Source organism: Apteryx mantelli, chromosome 1 (genome assembly GCF_036417845.1).
Source record: "Apteryx mantelli isolate bAptMan1 chromosome 1, bAptMan1.hap1, whole genome shotgun sequence".
In the NCBI taxonomy this organism is placed as follows: domain Eukaryota; kingdom Metazoa; phylum Chordata; class Aves; order Apterygiformes; family Apterygidae; genus Apteryx; species Apteryx mantelli.
Window position 1 is genome coordinate 142,763,114 of NC_089978.1, and position 12,337 is coordinate 142,775,450.

Consider the following 12,337-nt stretch of genomic DNA (forward strand, 5'->3'; position numbering starts at 1 on the left):
AGACTGGTCCAAGGTAAAGTCAATAGGTCAGGGTCTGAATCAGCGAGTTCATGGCTGGGTACCTGAACTTAGATGCACCTCCTGAGCAAAGTGGGGAAGCTCATGACAAGGCTTCTCATCACAGCTTTTTTCGTTTAAATAAAAGCACAGCAAGAAACACTACATTTACTTAATCATTCTTCTAATTTTCATCAGGAAAAGACAGGGCATATTGACAGTGCTGGAAAATCCACTGGAGATAAAAATGACTGAACTCCACCTTTGACCCTTAGTTTTCCCTTTCTTGCAGTCATAAAGGGGCTGGAAGTTGAGCACGGGGGAGGGACCTCATCTACACTGCACTGATTTGCAGTGTAGAGGCAGTCACCCAAAAATAATATTCTGGGTTGAGTTCCTGGAGAGGGACGTTGGGGTTTTGTGGTGGGGAAAGGCTGGCAACCTTGACTCTGATCTGTAAAAATCTTCCTTCACCCCTTACACATTTATTCGCTTGTTTTCACACCTTGCCCTCTTTGAGGGATTATGAACAGTAACATGATGCTGTCTGGAGCTTCAGATTTTCAAAGGTGCATTTGAGCTTGAAGCAACCCCTTCCTCCCAAAAATTCAGAAAAAAATTGGACCTGCCTTGCTTGCATTCCTAAATTTCTCCCAACATTTTGTTTTTGAAAGAACTGTGCCACTTAGGTGTGCTCTAACATATCCGTCTTAACTCATGAAAAATGCCATATCTGAAGCTTTAACTGCCATATGTCCTATATAGACATATGAAGCATATTTCTTTTTTATTCATATTTTACTGGAAGTCTTACAAAGCATACAGAACAGATGCCAGTACATCAAATCCATCATGCCGAGCCTTGATTATACAGACCCTGAAGCCCCAACACTGCAATACAATCCTTCCTTTCAGGAAATAAAAGCCAAAGACCAGTTTTCCCTTGGGACCACTTGTGGGTATAAGTTGAAGCCCTTATTACCAGAGGTTCCTTGGATACGATTTAAAGTCTGAAAGTTCTTCATATAGCTATTCACTCATCATAAGGTACCTCTCAAAGTCTAGGCATGCTGTTAAAAGCAAGAATAGCTGTCCAAAACCAGGGAAGCACTCAGCCAAATGTCTGCTTCCAGCTTAGTAGCAGCCGCCTTTTCTCTGAGTGAGAATGCAACAGATGAGGAGAGAGCTAAATGTACAACTGTCGTGACAGGGAATATGACATCCTAAATAAGGATCCCATAAGCTGTTACTACGTGCATGGAAGCATTATGTTACTCACAGTGAAGCAGGGTTGTTACCTGAACCAAATCTACCTTGCAAGGAGAGAGAAAACAGCTGCCTGGGAGTTTGATGTGCTTTGCCATGACAAAATAGTAATTAAAAATAAATAAATAAAGCTGACTCTCATTGGCCTGACATTTCCTCCTATAGTTTGTGGTGTAAATCAAAGCAGGCATGACATTCTCCAAAATTTTAGATTTATTTACACGTGTTTGGGCTGACCATGTTTACTCACTCAGGGTTTCACTCCACCACTTGTTAATGCATTTGGCATGCTCTCATGTAAATAAATCTAGGATTTCAAAGGAAGGTCATTCTCTATTCCCTCTCTATGCAGAGGGAATATGCCAGAACTATGCTGAAGATATGGATGAGATCACTCAAGATCAGAGTCGCCATGGGTGGGTAATGATGAGGTTACCCCTATGGTGCATGTAGATGTATTCCAAACCCTCATTATAGTTATGATATGTTCATATGAATACAACAAGCCCATCTTTAAAACTGCTCCTCGATTTTAAATCTACTTGCTGCTTTATGGGAGCCAACATTGCTGTGATTTCTTGCTGATGTAATGCTAAATGGCAGTAAATAGGGGAGGGAAAAAAGCTAGGGTAGGGGAAATAGTGGAATACAGAAAAGGGAATGCAAGGAAAGCACAGTGGAGGAAAATGATAGAAAAATTGTAAAATAGGGCTCCACCAGGCATTTAAAGATGTAGCTTCAGAACAATTCTAAACCTCTATTTATAAATCACTACTAGGAGTCAGCTGTGCACATAGATCATAATATCTACATACCTAACCAGGTCAGTGGCTATTCTCTAACCAGCTTTACTGCACTCGGAATCAGATCCTGTCAAGTCCTGTTTTCCTTTTCTGTTATTTAGATCCTGTCAGATGAGACTTTCCTGAAACTCAACCAAACTGGAATTTGCAAGAATTTTGCTTTGTTCACCAAAAGAGAATTCCGTGTCACACAAGGCAGGAAATGCCTCTACCAACCATACAATACCTCTAACAATTCACTTCCTCAGTGGGTCCAGGCCATTTTACTTGTTCTTGCAGAGGCAGTATCCTGCAATACATAAACATCAGTTCTGATCTCATTTGACAATTTCTTTGTTCATATTTATTCTGTCTTGTTGTGGGAATAAAATCTATGCTGGTTTCTAGCTTTATTTTTTTTAACATTATGGTAAAAAGTTTTGAATTTATTTTAGTTATGATTGAATTTTCTTTCTTTTTAAATACATCTGGCTAGTTGGCATAAAAATGTCACTACAGCTGGATGAATCCCTAGAGCTTAAATGAATATTTCTAGTCACAGAGAATTTAGCTCAAAATTTATTTCAGGATTACTGACGGGCGAGTGAAGAGTTAACAGGACTGAAGTTTGTCAATTGATATGCAGAAGAACTGATAGCACAAGAGCTGACTGCACAAAGCTGCTGAACAGAGGACTTAACAGGACTAAAGAAGTCTACCAACCGATATGTGCAAGGACTGATATGCGCAAGGCTGCGGAATGATTAACAAGACTGGAGAAGTGAAGTCTGCCACCTGGAATTTGCACGGACCCCCGGGGAGGGAAGAAACAATACGGAGGTGTTGTGGTCTTGCCTCGCTAGCAGGGTCCTCCCGAGCAGACAAACAGACAGTCCTGTGATTGTGAAACTCGCAAAAAGTCAGCAAAAGCAGTGTTTGCCCAGAGCCCCAGCCGTATAAAAAGAGACTTGGGAGCTAGGAGAGTTTGAGCAGGGACGGGAACGTGACCTGATCATCCTCTCCGGCTGGACCGTGAGTATTCCCCCCCCTCCCCTTTTCCTGGGACGCTGGGTTAAGGTAACTCCTCGAGGTTGAGAGCCCTCTCACTAGGAGAGTGAACAAGAAAGCTTTCAAGTAGGGATAAGCAGTCCTTCCAATTAATAACGCAGTAATCGACGGTTTCAGGTTATCCTTTCTAAATTGGTAACTGATGGTTTTGTGTTATCCTTCCTAAATTAGTAATCGCATTATTTTAATGGATGTTACTAATCCAAGAACTTGTGTGAGGAAATAAACATCTTTTTTATTATTATTATATTACTGTCTCAGTCGTTGCTATCGAACCTTCACAGCATGACAGCGTGACAATTACGCACACAGGGATTAAGGCAAAATAAAATCTATAAAACACTTACTATTTTATATTTAAAATTTAGAAACTGCTTTGAAAAACCCAGCCAGTAATAACATTTTTTTAAATTAAGTTAAAAAAATCAATCTTTCAAGTTTTACTGCCAAAGATATCTTTGTAGGCATTGTACATATCTGTGAAATGCCTGTTTGCATAAAATGAAAGGATTTGCTGAAGTCATACTTCAACTGTTTAACTGGTTTTTGTTTGTTTTTGTTTGTTCTTTTTTTAAAGAAGATATGGCATTGATATCCCTAATTCTTTGTCTGTACTGAGGATGAGTTTTCTGAACGCACTTCATAGTTCAATCCGAGTGCTGGCTTAATTGGGAGCAGGATTAGGTCATCATAGAACACTTCTGAAAATCCCCAAGTTGATCTATATTATTTCATTTGAGTTGCGATAGCTCATTTTTGCCCAGGGATAAGGAACTAACACTCTTAAGAACATATTTTCAGGATTCAAGAAGAATGCCAAGAGGGAACTTTGGCATTTGTGTTGATAAAAGCCCAGAAATACTGGGCTTTTATCCACCAATTGCTCAGTTTTTGGCATACCAGACTAGCAAGAGAAGTCACACCCAGTATTCTACAACTTGCGTGACAGGTTGTGAGCTGGCATAAATAGCCTGACTCCACTGAGACCAATATCATTTTTTTCAGTGATACTACAACAGCTGAGCTTCTTATGTCTAGCTTAGAACAACCACTCATTATACTCCACAGATTTCATGTATCTTTTCATTAGCATGTGTACACATTCAATAGCAGATAGCACATTTTGCCAATCCCATGGTCCTCAGGAGGAACTCCTTACAGAGCTCAATGGAAAGCCCTTCACTGCTTCAAAGAGAACAGACTTTCCATGCCATTACAATCTAAAACTACTCTTTCTCATCTTCCCCATCCTTCTTCCTCATCTGTGTACAGCCAATTGTGTACCCAAATCTGAAGTCCCACCATCTTGTCTCCAATAGAAACATTATCATCTGTGCATACCAACAAGTCACAGCTCACACAGTAACTCAAAGTGAATGATCAGAATGCCTTTCGTCTCACATGAACAAGGATTCAATACTCAGATACAATTGGCCAATACCAATAGTACTTACCTACAAGCAATAACCTTCCAATTTTCAGCAATGCAATCTACCTATACACTAGTAAACTTGACAGTTTCTCTCCTATTAAACAAAAGGAGAATGTAGCCTGGTGATGACAACTAAACAGCATCAAAGATTTTGTTACTCTTTCGGATCAATACAGGTTTACAAGGGGTTACTAATAACCAAGAAAACACATGTAAAAACAGCCTGTTTCCTAGTTTCCAGTGTAACACCATTTTCCCTCCACTGCATTCAGCCTCAATCATTACCTGCCACTCTCTCTTCACCCAGCTCCTGCTAGTTCACTACAGCAAACCTAGCACATCGCATGGCCTCACTGCAAAGTCCTGATTCAACTGGATTCAATTTGTGTGTGAAACTACCCTGGTCAGATGAGAGGCATTTTAATGGTTCTTTAGAAACCAAAGAACGGTGATAGCAGGGATACAGCACTTCCAGCAATCAACTGAGATAGGAGGAGCTCAGAGAAACACACCAGACTCATGAACAGTATGAAGCTGACAAAACCTTATTTAAACAGCAAGCAGAGTACTGAGAGGGAGCTGTGGCGGCACATTCATCTCAACTTCCATTTTGGAAATGGTATTCTATGAATTATATTTTCCTCTTCTTTAGTTAAGGTTTTATTGAAACTCATTTTAACCAAGCCCGTTCACTTGCCCATAGTTTCATAGTTTTCGCTAATTGTGTTTGAGATGCATGTGTGGTTTTGCAGAGGGTTTGTGGACATATCCGCTGGGGGGAGGCAAAGTTATTTTTAGACATATCCTGATGCATCATGGTGTTTATGTAGAAAATTTAAAACAGTTGGTCAGAGAAACTTTGACTTTTACCATGTTAGCACATGAGTGGGAGCTGACTCACATTTTTATTATCTGAGTGGGTCTCATCTACTGGAACCATCATTTCCAGTACTCATATCTTGCATTTCTCACATCATCAGCTTTTCCTCCACATCTCTCTCCCACGCATAATTCAGCTTTCAAATATCTTGAATTGGGGAAGAGAGAACATTCTATTCATTCCAGAATAAACCATTATTTTGGGGTTAAAAACTGAAAAGTAGTTGCAGGGACATAGATGCCAGGCAGGTAGCATTTTCCAACTTATTTGTGCAAAGGAAGGAATTTTGCCTACGGAAGACACAAAGAGAAGCTCCAGCAAGCAGAGGTTGCCACATTTTTAACCAAGAAGAAATCCTTTCTAAACTTCTTAAAATTAAGTAAATTATGAGCAACATTTAACAGACACAATTTTTTTTTCCACAGAGGTATTTTCACTTGAACATTAATATACCTGAGACTTTTGCTGCATGAGATAAGTAGTCACAGAATCATAAACTTGGAAGGCAACTCAAGACATCATGTAATGCACACTCCCACCCTAGCACAAGACCAGCCGTAACTTTGCCAGTTCTTCAAAAGGTTTGTCTAGCCTCTCACATTTTCAGTGATGGAAGTTGCACAGTCTTCCTGTCCCAGGGATTGACTATTCTTACTGTTAAACTTTTTTCTAATGTCCATTTAAAACCAGTTCTTCTTGCCCTAACCACCACTGACGTGAGGAGCAGTTTTCCTTCTAGCATTGCCCTTAGTATTATGGATAGCAAACATTTCTGAGTAAAAGGTGACCTGAATTTTTCTGAAAATAAATCCAGTATTGGAGATTTCAAAATATGAGTTATTTTTTATTTTGTTTTAATGCACTTCTCCACTAACTAGTTTTAGTCAAAAGTATAATGAAAAAAAGGTGTCTTTACGGTGTCTCAAATCCAGTCCCAAGCTGGACTTGCAATAAATCAGACAAGGCAGACTACTCTCACGAGACTACAAGGCTGATTCCTGGACCAGTATGGTTTTAGAAAAGTTAAGCTTTTGGACTCTTATCTAAACCAATCTAGTTGAGGTTCACCCATCACTTGCTAGTAGTCTAGCTTTTCACCTCCTCAGACTTCAGTTTAAATCCTTGTTTAGGTCACAGTGAAAATGAGTTTGGTGGTTTGCATCCTAGTGGACTTCTGTCAACATTGAAAAACCACCATACAATCCAGCACAATTGGAAATCTTTGCTTAAAAGAAAGCCTAGACTGGAATAACAGAGGTCACTACAAACTGAGACATAAAGGATAGCATTATAGCTACATGGAGAATTTTGAGTAGTCCCTAACACTTAGAAGCCCAGTGCCAGACTATATAAATTAATTACTGGCTTAATGGAGACTTATTGTTTGTCCAAACTCATACATTTTTGAATCAGTAACTTGACATATCATTCAAAAAAATTTGATGAGAACCTAATAGTGAGCAATAATGACAAAAGGAACCAAACTCAGACACTGTATTTTAAATTAAATGGTTGGCAATATGCTTTACCATCACCCCCACAGAACATAGCTGCTAGGAAAATGATTTGTTGCACAAAAATATTTCCATATGAAGGCACATTAAAAAGATTGATACTGCTGACCTCAAGGGAAATACAGAAAATTAGGAAAGTCAGAGAAAATAGCATGCTTTAGATCAGAATATAGATTTAAATTTACCATATGAAAAAAAAACCCTAATGTAAAACAAAATACTGCAATTAATGTCTTCCTTCTCTTTTGCCCTTGTCACCCTCCCTTTTCTCCTTCAATCACACAAAAAATTCATCTTCAGCTGCTCCATAGTACATAGAGACAAAATGAAATAAAACCATTCTCTTATATAAACAGGTGCTAAGCGTGAGTTTTCGCAGTTCAGGTGTTCTAAAACTGTAGATGACAAAAACCAGAGAGCTTTCCTATAACTCAAGTGACTAAATGGATTTTCCTCCAACTTTCCTAAAAGTTCACATGTGGTTTTAGACCAGATATGAAAAGATTTTTCCTCATATGAGAATTTGAGGAAAAACTCTATGGGAATGAAGAGAATTTTACACTGGGAAAGTTGATGTTACTTCAGCTACAAGCAGAATGCTGGGAATTTGATTATTTGTGGTTCTGGAATTTGCTGCATGATTCATCATTAGCTACAGAATTACGTTCCAAAAATCTCGGCTTTTATTAGATGAAGACAAAACAGACCCCTTCATATTTTTTGCTATCATCGTTGCAATGGTAAGCTTGCATTTTGGAGGGCCACCAAAATTAATACAAAACTGTTTCCCCGAGTTTGTGGTTTGCCTGAAACAAGATTGGAGTTGTGTGGAGTGCCACATTCATCTCAGCAGAATGTTAGCCATGAAGAAAAAGGAAGATGACAGCGTGGTCCATGCCATCTTAAACACTGCTCCCCACACTGAATTCTCAAATAGAATTTAATTCAAACAAACATAGGAACTACGGCACTGATTTTATCATTTGTTTCCAAATGTAAGTTTAAAACATCTATTTCGTTGATGCTATCACAGCTTTATCTATAGGTAGATTTCTGAAAAATTCAAGTTCAAAGTACATAATGCCTTGATAACAGCTTTCCCATAGAGAAAAATCTATTGCATAATATAGTAACCTAATAAACAAGTTCCTACAACAGTTTTCATCGACTCAGTTCATATCACAATACTAATATGTATGGCCTATGGCAAAATGTCAGTTGTGGAGCTGGATCAGAATCCAGTTCTCCAGTCCCTTGTAAAAAGCTCAATACCTCTGATGGTGCAAAAAAAAGAGAAGGATTTACTCAAAGATAAAATCACAGGGAACTATAACAGAAGCAAAAGACAGTTAGTACCATCTCTTACCTTTTCTTGAAATAAACTATTTTCCGAGGTAGAAAATGAGGCGTTCCTAATCCTTCCTGCCAAAGAAGTACCTGAGAGAAAAAGGAAACCATTCAAAAGCTTACAAGCATTGCTAGAAAAATGCCTCACACTTTAGAGTCGTGGGAGCACTAGAACAGTAGGGAGCATAAGTTACAGTAGGAAAGCAACTTTTCCAGTAGAGTTGGAAAATAAAAAGGTGCAAAGAAATCAGAAAAAAAGAAATACCCTCAAAGTGCCTACACTGAAAAAGGACACAGCAAAAGCATACCTGGCTTCTGCAGAGGTTTAGAGGACAGCCAGAGGGATCACTGATGCACAGCTTTCTATGAATCTGTCTGGGAGCAGGGAGATCTCACAAACTGGCAAACATGTACATGAGACTATTTAATAAAATAAAGAGGGATCCTTATGGATTACGCTATTATGATTTAATAATTTGATCCAGAGTAGGACCAAGTATAGTCCTGACTCCTATTGCCCACATCCAGCACTATTTGCTATCACCATTCATGAGACTCAGATAATAGGACTTTGTGTTTTCCTTGAAAAGATCTAACAAGTTATGGACTTAATTATCTTAGAGGAGAAGGCAATGGGAACATTTATGGGGACTGAAGAGAAGAGTGCTTGGAAAACTGGAATTTAGACATGAGTTGATAGCATTGATTCAAGCCCTCGTGCCTTCTAGGGAGTAACAGGGCAGGGAAGTCCTGCCCAGATTTGCCTAGAGACTTCAGCCTTTTGTGAGAGGTGCCAACAAAATTTTTTTCAGTCTACAAAATCAGTTAGTTTGATGTTGCGAATCGGAAACTGGATGGGCTTCCAGTTATTGCTAACCATTTGTATTTTAGGATTAGATCCATTTAGAAGGGAACAACAGTTGAGTATGACTTATTTGTAATTAAGACATGGATGTATTTACCAGTAGGGGTTACAACATCGAGTTTTGCTGAATTTTGCAACTAAGTATCAGTGGAGGAAAGGCAAAACAGTTCAAACTCTCTGCAACAAAATTAAATTTGAATTTATGAAACAGCAAAATAAAAAGTAATGAATGTAAAATAAAAAAAAAGCTTTTCTATTTTTAAATGGGAGCACAAGAAAGCAGGGAATGGTAGACAAGTAAAATCCTCTTAAAATAAGAGGCCCTTGAAAGCCTCTTTGCTGCAATAATAGATAACAACAAATTTACGGAATAAGCAATAGAAACAAACCATCTTAGAATTTTAATAAAGCTCCCTTGTCACTGCAAGGAGAGCAAATGATTTTTTGTTTCATGACAGAATCTGTGATGTTCTATACTGTCTTACTTTCATGGTGTCCATCTCAGAAATATCAGGGGGCCAGCTTGATGCATTTGAAGTGGCTGATCACAATCCCATTAACTTCCATATTAAAAGTGTGTGGACAAAGTAAGAGTCTGAATCTAAGCAGGTCTCATGCAATAATACTCTTAAGGATAGAGCTGGCTCCCCTCGCAAGCTCCTGCTCCTCATTTCATAGCCCTGTTGAATGGGCTTATTTTTGGATGAAAATTAATCAGAAACCTTAATTCTTTTGGGTCATTAAACTCCTCATAGGGCTTTTTTTGCAAGAATATAAGTTACCAGATGGGATTTCTGGACCAAATTCCAATTCAGACAATGACATTCTGATGAAGATCTACGTGCCATTTCCAGTTTGATTTATCTTTGCTATTTCTAGTGCTCCCAGCATGTATCGCTGTGCTGTCATCTTCACCTTAGAAGCAGATGCATTTCAGTAATTGTAAAATGTTCCTGAGCATGCTCAGGATCTTCAGCGACCTGTAGCATGTAGGTCCTAAACATGTAATTGAATCTGTATGGTAAACTTTTACTTCTTACTGGAATAGCCTGCTTCCAAATACTGTACAAATGTATATCCAATGGAATCATCAGGTAGTAAGTTCAAAAACAGAGGAAGTACTTTTTCACAGAACACATAATTAAACTGTAGACCTCATTGACACAGGAGGCTTTGGGATCAAGACAAAAAGGACTTCAGATAAATCCATGGACAATACATTTGTCAGCAGCTATTAAAAACAGTAGTACAGATTGAATTTCTGGTTGAGAAAGTACCTAGGCCCCTGACAGCTGGAACCTGGGAGGGTATTGCAGGAAAGGATTGTGCGACAACTGACATCAATTAATGCCCAAGCTGGAGACAAAATACAGGGCCAAGTGGACATTTAGTGTGACCCAGTATAGAAATCATCAATCCTGAAACAAGAATTTTCTAGTGAGTGATCCTCTCATATACAGTAAGAACAACCAATACCAGCTGTTGTTAATCTAAATAACCTTAGAGAAGGAGCAAGATGAGTAAATATCAAGTATGCAATTTCAAGGGGATCACTGTTCACAGGTCATCTCTGTTCACAGGTCTTCTCCTGTACCATTCAGAGGAGAAGCCAATAATCTTAAAGGAAGCAAGTAGCTGTATGGAAAGAGATAGTGGCATAACAGAGCAACCTCTCTCCATCTTCAGTCATTATGGAAGTGCTAAGTTTTACGCCTCCAGAACGAAGCTGCAACCTGAAGACGACCATTGCATTTGACGAGCTTTGTCTTCAAGTCAGGAAAAGTTATGGCGAAGTTTATAATTAGTCCCTCCAGTACTGGCTGCATGCTCCACAGCTACTCTACATGTTAGATGAGATTTAAAAAAAAAAAAAAAGATGGGGGAGTTGACTGCCTTTTCCTTCCCCTTGCTTACCAGCCATGCCTCCAGCTACAGTCAGTAAAAAGAAATGGGACTGCAACTACTTCGATTTCCTTAAGTATTACTTCTTTTCTTTTATAGCTCAGAAAGATGGGAGGTAAATTCACAGGACATGGGACAGGTTAGAGAGAAAGCTCAGTGCTGATAATCAGTTTAGTTTCACAAAGAATCTCCTGGAGCATAAATTTAATAAAGTTGCATTCCAAGGTACATTAAGCTATACCTCTCTCAGTAATTATGTTATAAAGGAGGACATGCCATGTCTGCATTGCTGGAAAATCACACACATCAGAGATTACACTTAACAAAAGCACTTCATTCACGAGTGCAGTAAACATGGACAAGTTATACGCTGCAGTCAGTATTTCCTGGTTATAAAGCAACTCTTTACTGCACACAATATTTGACCAACAGAATACTTCAGAGACAAAAGTAGTCTGTATTTGCACATAAAAAACACACAGATAAATAAGCCACCATGTTTCTTGAAAAAAACCTTTTCTTTTCTTCTAAAGTGACTCCCTAGGTCATTTCATAATGGGATATCATGGATCTTACAGAATCAATGGCAAAAATATATAAAGATAGATAAAATGTAATTCCATATAAACAATTTCAGTGCAAACTGGATGTTTAAAGTGTCAAATTAGAAAAAAAAAAGAATAGGTTTCACTCCCAATGAATGTGCAGGATAGGCAGAAGTCAGAGCTATGATACTTGGGTTTGTCTTTCTGCAATTACAAAGATGAATTTAGATGAAACTGTTCTGCTGTCTGTGGCTTTAATGAGGGCCACTTGCTTTGCCTAATCAAAAAAGCAAAAAGTATACATTTAAAAACCAAAAATATCTTGGTTTAATGACGCACATAGGCAAAAGTTTTTAAGTGGGTAAATTTTCTTGCTGCATAGCCTCAGTGCACCTGTGCAACAGCTGGATTTAATCTATCGAGGACTGTATTTTAGAAGCCATTGCCAGATTTTAGGCTGGAAACTAAATAGTGCCCCACCCAGTCATGTTCCAGTCCACAAACTACTTTTAACATTTCAGTAAGGGTAGAACAATCCTATGCTGTGGGCTAAAGAAATCCAGAAATAATTTATGTGTTGTTGACAGTTTAAAGAGAAGAAAAGAAAACAGGGAAATTCAGCTGACAAGAAAATAACCTAACCGTCTAGTCTAGTGAAGTTAACAGAAAATCTAAACTATCGATGAATGTGATTGCTTTTTGTGCTAGATTCATTACAGAACAGACATGTACAAACAGG

General features: G+C 38.5%; 1 long non-coding RNA gene across 1 annotated transcript in view; it reads right to left on the reverse strand.

Moving 5' to 3' along the window:
- LOC136991143 (uncharacterized) overlaps window positions 1-12,337 on the reverse strand; it is a 55,108-nt gene that overhangs the window by 31,771 nt on the left and 11,000 nt on the right. Inside the window, exon 3 of the long non-coding RNA XR_010883179.1 lies at window positions 8,306-8,376. This is a non-coding gene — a long non-coding RNA (uncharacterized lncRNA). The remainder of the gene's footprint in view (window positions 1-8,305; window positions 8,377-12,337) is intronic.